The 10,000-nt window shown below is 42.5% G+C and overlaps 2 long non-coding RNA genes across 3 annotated transcripts in view; one reads left to right on the forward strand and one right to left on the reverse strand.

The window, feature by feature from the left end:
* LOC135114990 (uncharacterized) overlaps nt 1-9,879 on the reverse strand; it is a 68,408-nt gene extending 58,529 nt beyond the window's left edge. The window contains exon 1 of the long non-coding RNA XR_010275748.1: nt 9,119-9,879. This is a non-coding gene — a long non-coding RNA (uncharacterized LOC135114990). The remainder of the gene's footprint in view (nt 1-9,118) is intronic.
* Nucleotides 1-10,000, forward strand: part of LOC135114989 (uncharacterized) — a 91,477-nt gene that overhangs the window by 11,302 nt on the left and 70,175 nt on the right. For both annotated transcript variants that reach the window (XR_010275746.1, XR_010275747.1), the window contains exon 2: nt 7,032-7,210. This is a non-coding gene — a long non-coding RNA (uncharacterized LOC135114989). The remainder of the gene's footprint in view (nt 1-7,031; nt 7,211-10,000) is intronic.

The raw sequence follows: 10,000 nt of genomic DNA on the forward strand, positions 1-10,000 counted from the left end.
AGGCATGTTGGAGCGCCACTCACCGCCCACTCTGGCCTATCGCTAATAGGTCTTAGGCATCCATTCACCAGAAGGAGGAGGAGGAGGGAGAGGATTACATGGAAGAGAAGAATGAAGAATGGAATTTCGAAGAGGAGCGAGAGGAGGAGAACGGGGAGGCGGTGAAGATGGAAGCTGTGGGAGGAGGATTACAAGGAACATTATAAGAAAGGAAAGGAATTTCAAAGAGGTGGAAAAAGGAGGACGACAGAAAGGAAGAGGATAAGCAAGAATAGAATTTCCAAAAAGAAGAAGAGGAGGAAAAGGAGGACGGGATATTTTCCTTCCATTATCGAGTACTTGAGTTTTCTATTGGGCAAGATGGTGTTCACCTGTGCAGCGCAAACAAAGACAATGTTCTCTCCAGGCAGGAGGAGGAGAAGACGACGACTTTGTGACTCACCACCCAATTTTCTCTGGAGGGAATTCGAAGTATGAGGAATATTGAGGATGCCACGCGAGTCCTGATGAGGTTAGACAAACAGACCGGACAAATAGATGCACAGGCAAATAAACACATACACACACACACATAGCTAATGCATATACAGGTAAGCAGACATACATAGATAGGGAGACAGATTTAAAGACAGACGAATAGAGAGGAGACAAAGAGGAAGCAACAGACAGAAAGACGGACACACGCACATAATGAATTCGACAGACAGACAAAGAGCCGCTCTGAAGCCACGCCACCGGAATTCTGCCTTTTGGGATGTAAGAAACAATGGATAGTTTTTCTTTACAAATTAGTTTTTTAATCCCGTTGAAATGTCACGCAACAAATGCTCGTTTTATCTCTCCCAGGCCAGTCCTTCAGCCATGTCTATTACCATTATCATTAGCATCATTATCTACTTCTATAGGACAAAACAATTACCCTTAATTCTCACAAAAACGGAACCTCTCTCTCTCTCTCTCTCTCTCTCTCTCTCTCTCTCTCTCTCTCTCTCTCTCTCTCTCTCTCTCTCTCTCTCTCTCTCTCTATCTATCTCTCTCTCTCTCTCTCGTGTCTACTGTCATCACTTCCATGCTGAACAAACAACTAGTCACCTCCTCTCTTCACCTCGGTCTTCGTCTGCCGTGCCTTCTCTTCCCCTCACTAGGTTGCCATGGGGACGGCAAAAAGGCAAGCCATACCTTCACACCTCAAACCTTAGTCAAGAAGATGAAAGAGACGAGGCTGCATCATCCACGCTATGCACTCTCTCTCTCTCTCTCTCTCTCTCTCTCTCTCTCTCTCTCTCTCTCTCTCTCTCTCTCTCTCTCTCTCCCTTCCTTCCTTCCAATCCATTCTCCTTCCTGCTTTGTCTCTGCTCTCCTGCCTCTCCACCGTTCCCCCCGTCAACCCACCATTTCAGCCTCGCACCCAAACCACTCAATCATGCAGTCTGCTTTTTCCTACTTACACCTTCACAGAATCTGATAAAAAATGGCGATTCTCTTTGGTTTTCTGCCTCGCTGTTCAAATTGTGAGCATCACGTGTAGCAAATTGAGTGGAATGACAGAGTGTGGCGGGGCGGGGGGACAGAAACGCTTTTACGGTGGAAGATTCCTTTGATCTCCTGGATCTGATGATTCACATGACACAGGCACGCTCCGTGGTGTTTTAGGCGAGCATTAAGAGTATCAAGATTCCATAATTGTCAAGGAAAATATACCTCAAGTAAAATAATAGAGTGAGACAGAAATAAAAGAGAGAATAATTAAGTACAATGGAGGTAGTGCATGCTTGTGACCTGAGTACGAGTATAATGAGCTTGCTAGTCTCCAGGGAACATGTGATGAGTGAAGCACGAGTCAGAAACATGTCTGTGATGATGAGCGATGCGAGACACTGGTGAGACACAGACCCTAACATTTGCACTACCTCGCTGCTTCACTGCTTTACTCAGGAAATGACACGGCTCAGGAACGATCAAGAGATTTTTTTTCCTCCTACATAACTGCAGTCTCTCTCTCCCGGAACGTGTCGCGCTGTCTGACAGATATGAACAAGAAGAGTAGCTAAGAATGACCGGATTTTATCTCATCATGTGCCTCACTCACTGGTGAAATTGAGGAGAAGCATCTAACTATATTTATTACGTGATCCGATGTGAAAACCTTGGTATTACAATTGAAGCGTTTTTACTCGCTGGAAAATTTTGTGACACTTTCCTCGGGTCGTTATAAAAAGTTCGGCTTCTTCCGAAAAAAAAAAAAAAACATGAAAAATTGAGTTCATACTTTCATTTTCAACACAATCGTTTTTCATTTCAATGTACTTACTTGCTCCAATCATGTTCAGCATTGCCGTCCCACCGGGAATATAGTTTACAGTTTATCAAAGAAAGTTGGATTACAACAGAATGGAAAGAGGGGAGTACAAAGAGGGGTAGGGAACAGACAATAGAATATGAAAACAAAGACAGTGAGAGTACTATCGTACGGAAAATTATCCTGACTCGGAACGCTTAATTTCATAAAATTTAGAGTGACTTGCAATTTCGGTATAGTTGGCAAGCCTGGCTGTCTTGAAATGTCACGAAGGGTGTGTTGCGTATATCGTGATTCAAACCTTTGAGTAGTAGATCACAGATATCAGATACCAGGTCGACGTCAGCTAATAATCTCCGGCATTCCATAGCCATTAAGCATGGAGATCACAAAAAAAAAAAAAAAAAACGCGTGGTGGTATTGTTACTTTGTATCTTGAGGAATCTCAAAGCAGAAATTTCGAGACGCTTATGTGTATCGAACCCTTGTCACTCAGGCGTATCAATGCATCCCCCTCTCAAACAATATTTTCCATAATTCTTTGTCGGTTGATTCAAAATGACTCGCTTCATTTTAGTAAGGATATTGTTCTGTATGACTGTACAAAGTTCCCGAGAGATTCGGTTTGCTAATCTTTATATTAGTTACGAGATTTGTCACCTTTAGTGGGAAATCACCGTTGCGCCGCCACGCGCCTTGACCTCTCCCATAGACTCCTATTCTGAAACGCTTTGCTCTCACACCATGACTATATTCAAAGGCCAGAGACAATTAGCTGGCTTTTCAAAAGTGTTTCTTCTTTTAATACTGTAGAAATCTTGTTAATCTGTCATCAGAACCGTAAAAACAACATTAAAAACCCGTGTAACTTCAACTAGAGCTTTTTTGAATGCAATGGAGGTGCGGCACAGAAGTGTTTCTAAATATAGTCCCTTGCCCCTTGCCGTGCTGCTCATCGTTCACAGCAGAACTTGACTTGTGCTGCATGGTGAGTAATGGAAGCTTGTTTGGATTGATCGCCTAGGTATGATTTAGTTGATGCTTACGACAATTCCTCTTTCCTTCTTTCTTTTTTGAGTCGTTTCAGAAAAATTATATGTTGGACGTCCGATCCATGATAACTTCCGCAGGTGGAAGATACTGATGTGTTGAATACCTCGCCACTAGACTTGTACTATTCGTGCTTCTTGTCTTGTGTTCAGTCCTGTTTACGAACCTTCCACTGCGATCGTCCAATTGGTTTTGAATGCGGGCAACCCCCTCCTTCCACCTTCTCCACATTTTCTTTCACATTTTCTTCCGCAATTTCGTCCTCATCTTCCTCTACATTTTCCTTTTCATCTTCTTCCACATTTTCCTCCGCATTTTCGTTTGCATTTTCCTCCTCATCCTCTACATTTTCCTCTGCATTTTTCTCCAGCTTCCTCCACAGTTTTTACATTTTCCTGCACATTTTCCTTTACATTTTCATTTTCTTCACATTTTCCTCCCTGACAGTTTATTTTTTCTTCAAGAGAATGTATATGTTTTGACCGATAGCGTTCTTTTTAATAGTCTTTATTAGCTTAGGTCAGGTTAGGTTAGGTTACATTACATTACGTTAAGTTAGGTTGTTGCTATTAAAGGTTAAACAGATAAAGAGGGAAAATATCTGGAGAAAGAAATGTCTAGAAGGAAAAGAAAAATGTCCACGCGATGGGTGTTAGTCAGAGGGGAAAAGTCCAGAGGGGAAAAAGGGGTGGTGGAAAAAAAATGGCCTACGCTCAGTTAGTTTTACCTTTTTTTCCTTTTACCTTTACATGTTTTTTACTGATTTATTTATTCGTATTTCGTTACATTTTATTCCGGCAGGGGCAGATAATTGAGGAGCATGGGGTGGACTGAACTAGACTGAGCTGGACTGGGCAGGGCTGGCGCTCGGAGGTCGATCTGCTCGTGTTGGGTACGCCGGATTTAGTTTCCTTCAAAGAGCAGCCATAATTACCACGCATTCATCTGTTTGCCTTGTAATTACCTTTTCCTTTTGCCGATCTTCAAAGCGTTACCCCACCACCAAGGGATGCTAATTAAGGTCACACAGCCGAGGGAAGGTAGATGTGTGTTGTATGTTTTCACGAGACGAGGAAAGGCGAAGTCAGTGTGTATAGGATAATATTAGAAATGCGAAACAAGAAACATGAAGGTTGTCATGGCAGATATGAACTTTAGTATTAGTGATGCAAGTGATCGCGCAACACCGTCTACTGCCACGAAGGTGAAAGTTTAGTGAGGGAAGGTAAGTTGATGCAGTGAGGAAACCGTAATCACTGGGAGCTGTGGCTTGAAATAGGAGCTGTAGCCTTGAAATAGCAAGAGCAGCTTCAGGTAGTAATGGTGTTTTAGGAACAGAAACCGTGGCTTCGAGACAACTGCTGTTTCGAAAAAAAAAAAAAAAAACCCTGGCTCTCTATAACAGCAACGTCTTCAAATGGCCTCGACATAGGAGTGGCTTCAAATAACAAATGTGGCTTTAAAATAACAATAGTGGCTTCGTATAACAAAAGTGCCTTCGAGATGCCAACAGTGAATTTAAATAGCAAAATCAGCTTCGAATAACATAGAAGCTTCAAATAGCAAGATAGCCTCGAGTCTCGTCTCATGGGTGTGTTCAAATCTTCTGGTGGAGAGTCGATAGGGGCGTCTTGCTGTCTCGAATCAACACCGGACCATCCTTTATGAGGCTTCCCTGCAGGCACCAATAAAATGAAATAGAGAGAGAGAGAGAGAGAGAGAGAGAGAGAGAGAGAGAGAGAAACGAAAGTATTATAGCGAACCGCTGAACTTTCGCGAAAAAAAAAGAAATCAGGCAGCTGAGAGAGACAGAATAAGAACAAATAAAATAAAATACTAAGAGAAAACGTTCACTTAACATACTTTTTTCTTCATTTTTTTTTCTCTTTTATTTTTCCCACGCCAATCACCTTGCGCGACGCACTAATAGACGAACCTTCTCTCACGCCCCCCTCCTACTTTGCCACCCGCCCACCTCCACCTTAGCCCTCACCACCACCACCACCACCACCACCAACACTGACGCCGCCCTCGCCCCGCCATAAAACTCCACCACATTGCCAATAAAGGCCAAACAGGACCCAGGAACACACGCAGCGAACTCAGCCCAACGCCTCCGTCTCTTTTTCTTCTTTTCCCCGGGCCGTTGTTCCGCCATCACGCGAGGCATCGAGGGCAGGCTTATCTCGCGGCCCGCCTGTCCCCGCCCTGATTGCCCGCTGAGGAACGAGTGCTTAGGGGAGTGGCGGTAATTGTAGTGGTATTGGTTGTGGTAGTAGTTGTTGTTGTTGTTGTTGTTGCTGTTGTTGTTCTTGTTGTTCTTGTTGTCGTATTTCTTTATTGTTGTTGTTGTTGTAGATGTCACTGACGATATATTTGATACTGTTTTATGTTCACTGTTGTATGTGTTTAATAGGTTCCTTTCTACTGCTGCTGCTACCACTACTACTACTACTACTACTACTACTACTATATGTTAATGTTCTAATTATCTGTATTGCGTGCTGAGTAATATTTTCATGACTATACTACTACTACTACTACTACTATATACTGTTACTACTACTACTACTACTACTATATACTACTACTATATACTACTACTAATACTACTACTACTACTACTACTACTATATACTGTTAATACTATTACTACTATATACTACTACTACTACTACTATATACTGTTACTACTACTACTATATACTACTACTACTACTACTACTACTACTATTACTGATGCTGCTGCTGTTGCTGTTTTCCTCATACGCCGAGGTATCAAGGAAAATAATATAACGAGAGAATATAAATAAGCGGTATAATATTCTTAATTTTGAGAGAACGAGCGCACAAACACACCGCTGCTTTCATACATTGTGGTTGTGTATTGTTGTGGCTGTCATGGTGATGCTTCAGTGGTGGTGATTGTGGTGAGGTGGTGCTGTTGCTGGCAGGTTGTGCTGTGGTGATGTGGTGGTGATACGGCTTTGTGTTATGATAGAGGTGACAGTGGTGGTGACTGGTGTGATGGTGATGAGGTTTTGTGTTATGACAGGTGACAGTGATGGTGAGTGGTGTGGTGCTGGTAATGATGATATGGTGGTAAGGTGGTGGTGGTTACGTAATACTGTTGCCATCGTGGTGGTGGTGGTGGTGGTAGTGGTGGCAGCGATGATAGTGTCGAGCTGCTTTACGGTGTTTAGTTTTCAAAGAGTAATAAAAATAATGCAGTAGTCTGTAGAAAAGAAGACTTGCCTGTTATTCTCGCTAAAGCAATCATTGTGAAAGTTATGGATGGGTTAAGTCAGTGTAGTTTTCCAGGAGTCGCGGTTCTTGTTTTGCCCTCCAGTGAATGGCAAACTGAGAAGATGAAGGAAAAAATATCAGTTTTTTCAGCGAAGTGTTTGTAGAAATACTGCTTGGCATTTCGTGTGTAAGGAAAGTAAATAGAAGAGGAGCGAAGATCAGAGGAAGTAAGAGTTTTGAGACCGGAAGACCGCTTAAATGACTGGGAGATGTAAATAAGTAAAATACGATAACTAGTATAATATTAAATAATAATAGTAATAATAATAATAATAATAAAAATAATAATAATGTTGTTCTTGTTGCTGCTGCTGCTGTCTGTTCTTAGTTGTATGTTGTTTGTTTGTTACCATTTGGTTTATTATTCCCCAAACAGGCAGGGAAACCGCCTGGCACTCCGCGGCCCAGTGTGAGGAATGCTGTCACCGTGTTCCGTGCGTGTCGTGAAGGCGAGCACGAGGAAAGGAGTGGCGGAGACAAGGAACCCTCTCCTCTTTATTCTTATTCCAACAGCGAGACAAGGCGTGACATCTCTTGGTTCTCCACTCTTAAAAGGTATGTCGGTCTGTTATATGCGTAGATTATTATTGTAATTTGATATTACCACATCACCACTATTACCACCACATTATCAGTAAAAATAAATTTGTAATTAATACTATCATCACCACTACTGCCACTAGTTCCACCTTTCCAGCAGCATTAGAAGTATTTTAACTACTATTGTTACCACCACTACTACTACTACCATCACAGTGGTATCAGAACAAAAGTACTGGAACTATTACCATTACCACTGCTATCACCAATACATTATCAGAACAAAGATATATTATTACTACTATTAATATTTCTATTACCACCGTCGCAGTATCAGAACAAAAAATACTGTGCTACATACTATTACCACTGTTACTATCATCATCACTGTATCAGAACATATAACTGCTATAACTATTACTATCACCACTACTACTACCGCCAACCCAGGACCAGTAAGAACAGTATTTTAACTACTACTATTACCACTACTGCTACCATCATCACAGTATCAGAGGAAAAGTAATATTACTACTACTATTACCGCCATCAACACTACCACCGTCACAGTATCGGTAGAAAGATAACAAGAATGAAGGCTATAAAAGAAAATTATCACCACCACCATCACCATCACCACCACTTCCACCACCTGTTGGCAGATGACCCACAAGCGAGGTGAATAATCTCCACTCTCCCTCCCTCTCTCCCTCTATCCCTCCCTCCTGACCCTCTTCATGCAATCAATACTCATCAGTAATTCGCCACAGACCTTCACAACACGACCACAAGACGATGGAATTACTCTTAACTCTTGCCCTTGTTTATGTAGATACACTAAGCACGTGTCACAGAAAACGGGGAAGGGCCTAGAGAGACTTAGAACATTAGTCGGAAAGTAGATAAGTCAGCGCATTAATTAAAATTTTCTTTCTCTCTCTTTCTGGGGGATTAGATTAAAGTTTACTGTGTAGGAATATGTGTCTATAGGGTTAAATGTTCCTTAAAACAGATCGTAAGGTAAAATAATGTGACTTTTTTTCTTTTTTTTTTAGCCTTATGATTATGAAATGTGATGTTAATTAGATCTTTTTACGATTGAGTTAAGGTTTACTGAGTGGATATGTTTGTTGACGGTGTATGGAATCCTTGAACACATTTCGCAAAGAGAAATATGGTGGCTTTGTTATTTATTTATTTTTTATTTTTTTTTTTTTTAAGTGTGAGCGTTGGGTTGGTGCGACGAATACTGAGGCGTAGTTGGACACACACACACACATACACACACACACACACACACACACACACACACACACACACACAGACAAGGATATGTGGAAAAGAAAATCTTGAAATCGGTACATCAAATCTCGCCATAATTTCGATGCAGTCCCAGAGGAAATTAGAGCTGATGGTCTGTGATTAATTACGAGACGTGTTCATTTCCCTTCTCGCTCATCCGTGCAGCGCTGTACTCAGTTTTTTAATACTTTTAACTTACGGGCCTTGCAAAAGAGAAGAAAGAAGGAAACCGAAAGGAATAAAAAAAATGAGACGGAGTTTTAGGAGATGAAGTGAACGACTGACGGAGTAATTATGTATAATGGATGTCGTATTTTCGTGTCCCATATACCACGAGAAGAGTATAGTGATCAGGAGGTCAAAGGTGTATTAAAAGCCATGGGAGGTTTGTCAGTGTTACGCAGTATGTGGATGTGTGGTGAAGTTTGCTCAAGTTTGTCAGTGGCTCCTCTCACGTGGTCAGTGTCGCCCTCGCAGGAAGCAGACAGCGAGGCCCGTCAGTAGTGTCAGTACCGGTGGGCAACGTGTCGTCACGGGGAAGGAACGGAACAAGTAGCGGTGAACCAAATAGGTCGCCGTGAACCAAGTCTCCGCCGCTGCTGGGCCAACACCAAGACTTACCTCAAAGGATTCAAATGTTCAGGTAATCAGTCATCTTCAGCAGCAGGCGATGAGCGTCGGGGCGTCAGGTTGGGCGGTAAGGAGGCGAAGTGGCCGCCTCGCCTCCAGCATGGGAATGAAAAAGTTTGCGTGCGGAGCGACTTGTCGCGGCGGAGCGAAGCGGCGTACGTGTTGCTCCTGTCGGGTTTGAGATGGCACTAGCCAGTCTGACTCTTGTCGGGTCGGGCCAGCAGGACGACCCTCTCCCGGCACTGTGCCCCGCGCGCCCCTGCTGGCACCCGCATCCCTGCCATCAGCAGTCCAAGTATTTCCATCCATTTAAAGTTGATTGTTGTTGACGTTAAATCGTTCTTGTGCACCTGTTTGAGTTACCTTCCTTGAGGCGGTGGGAGGACATGTGTATGAGTCTATTATTTGATTGATTAACCGATATTTGCACCACAGCAGCGTGGTCATGTGGCGCCAAGTGAGTTTGTGAGCGTCGCATTGATGAAAGAAAAGTACAGAGCTCAGGTTGATGTGGTAAGGCGCCAGGTCTGTCGCCATCGTTCTATGCAGCATTGTGGTGTTTTACATGACGGTTTCTTTCATTCTGTTTAATTCTCGCACTAGGGACGTTTAAAACGCTTCATCGCCCAATTTGGACTACGAATATTATTGACATTTTCGAATATTTTTGTGATTTTCGTAACTCAGCAAGACTTAACACCATCAGCTGGGGAAAAAAAAAAAAATCATCCAAGCGAACCTAACTAATAAAAGCAGTAGCCTTTGATATTATCTCTTATGAGAGCTCAAAGCGCTGAAAATATCTCAAAACGTTTAAAATATGTCACTAAATCTACTTGTGTTCATCTTTTTATTCGCCATTTCCAGTGAAGT

This window comes from Scylla paramamosain, chromosome 28 (assembly GCF_035594125.1).
Source record: "Scylla paramamosain isolate STU-SP2022 chromosome 28, ASM3559412v1, whole genome shotgun sequence".
NCBI lineage: Eukaryota > Metazoa > Arthropoda > Malacostraca > Decapoda > Portunidae > Scylla > Scylla paramamosain.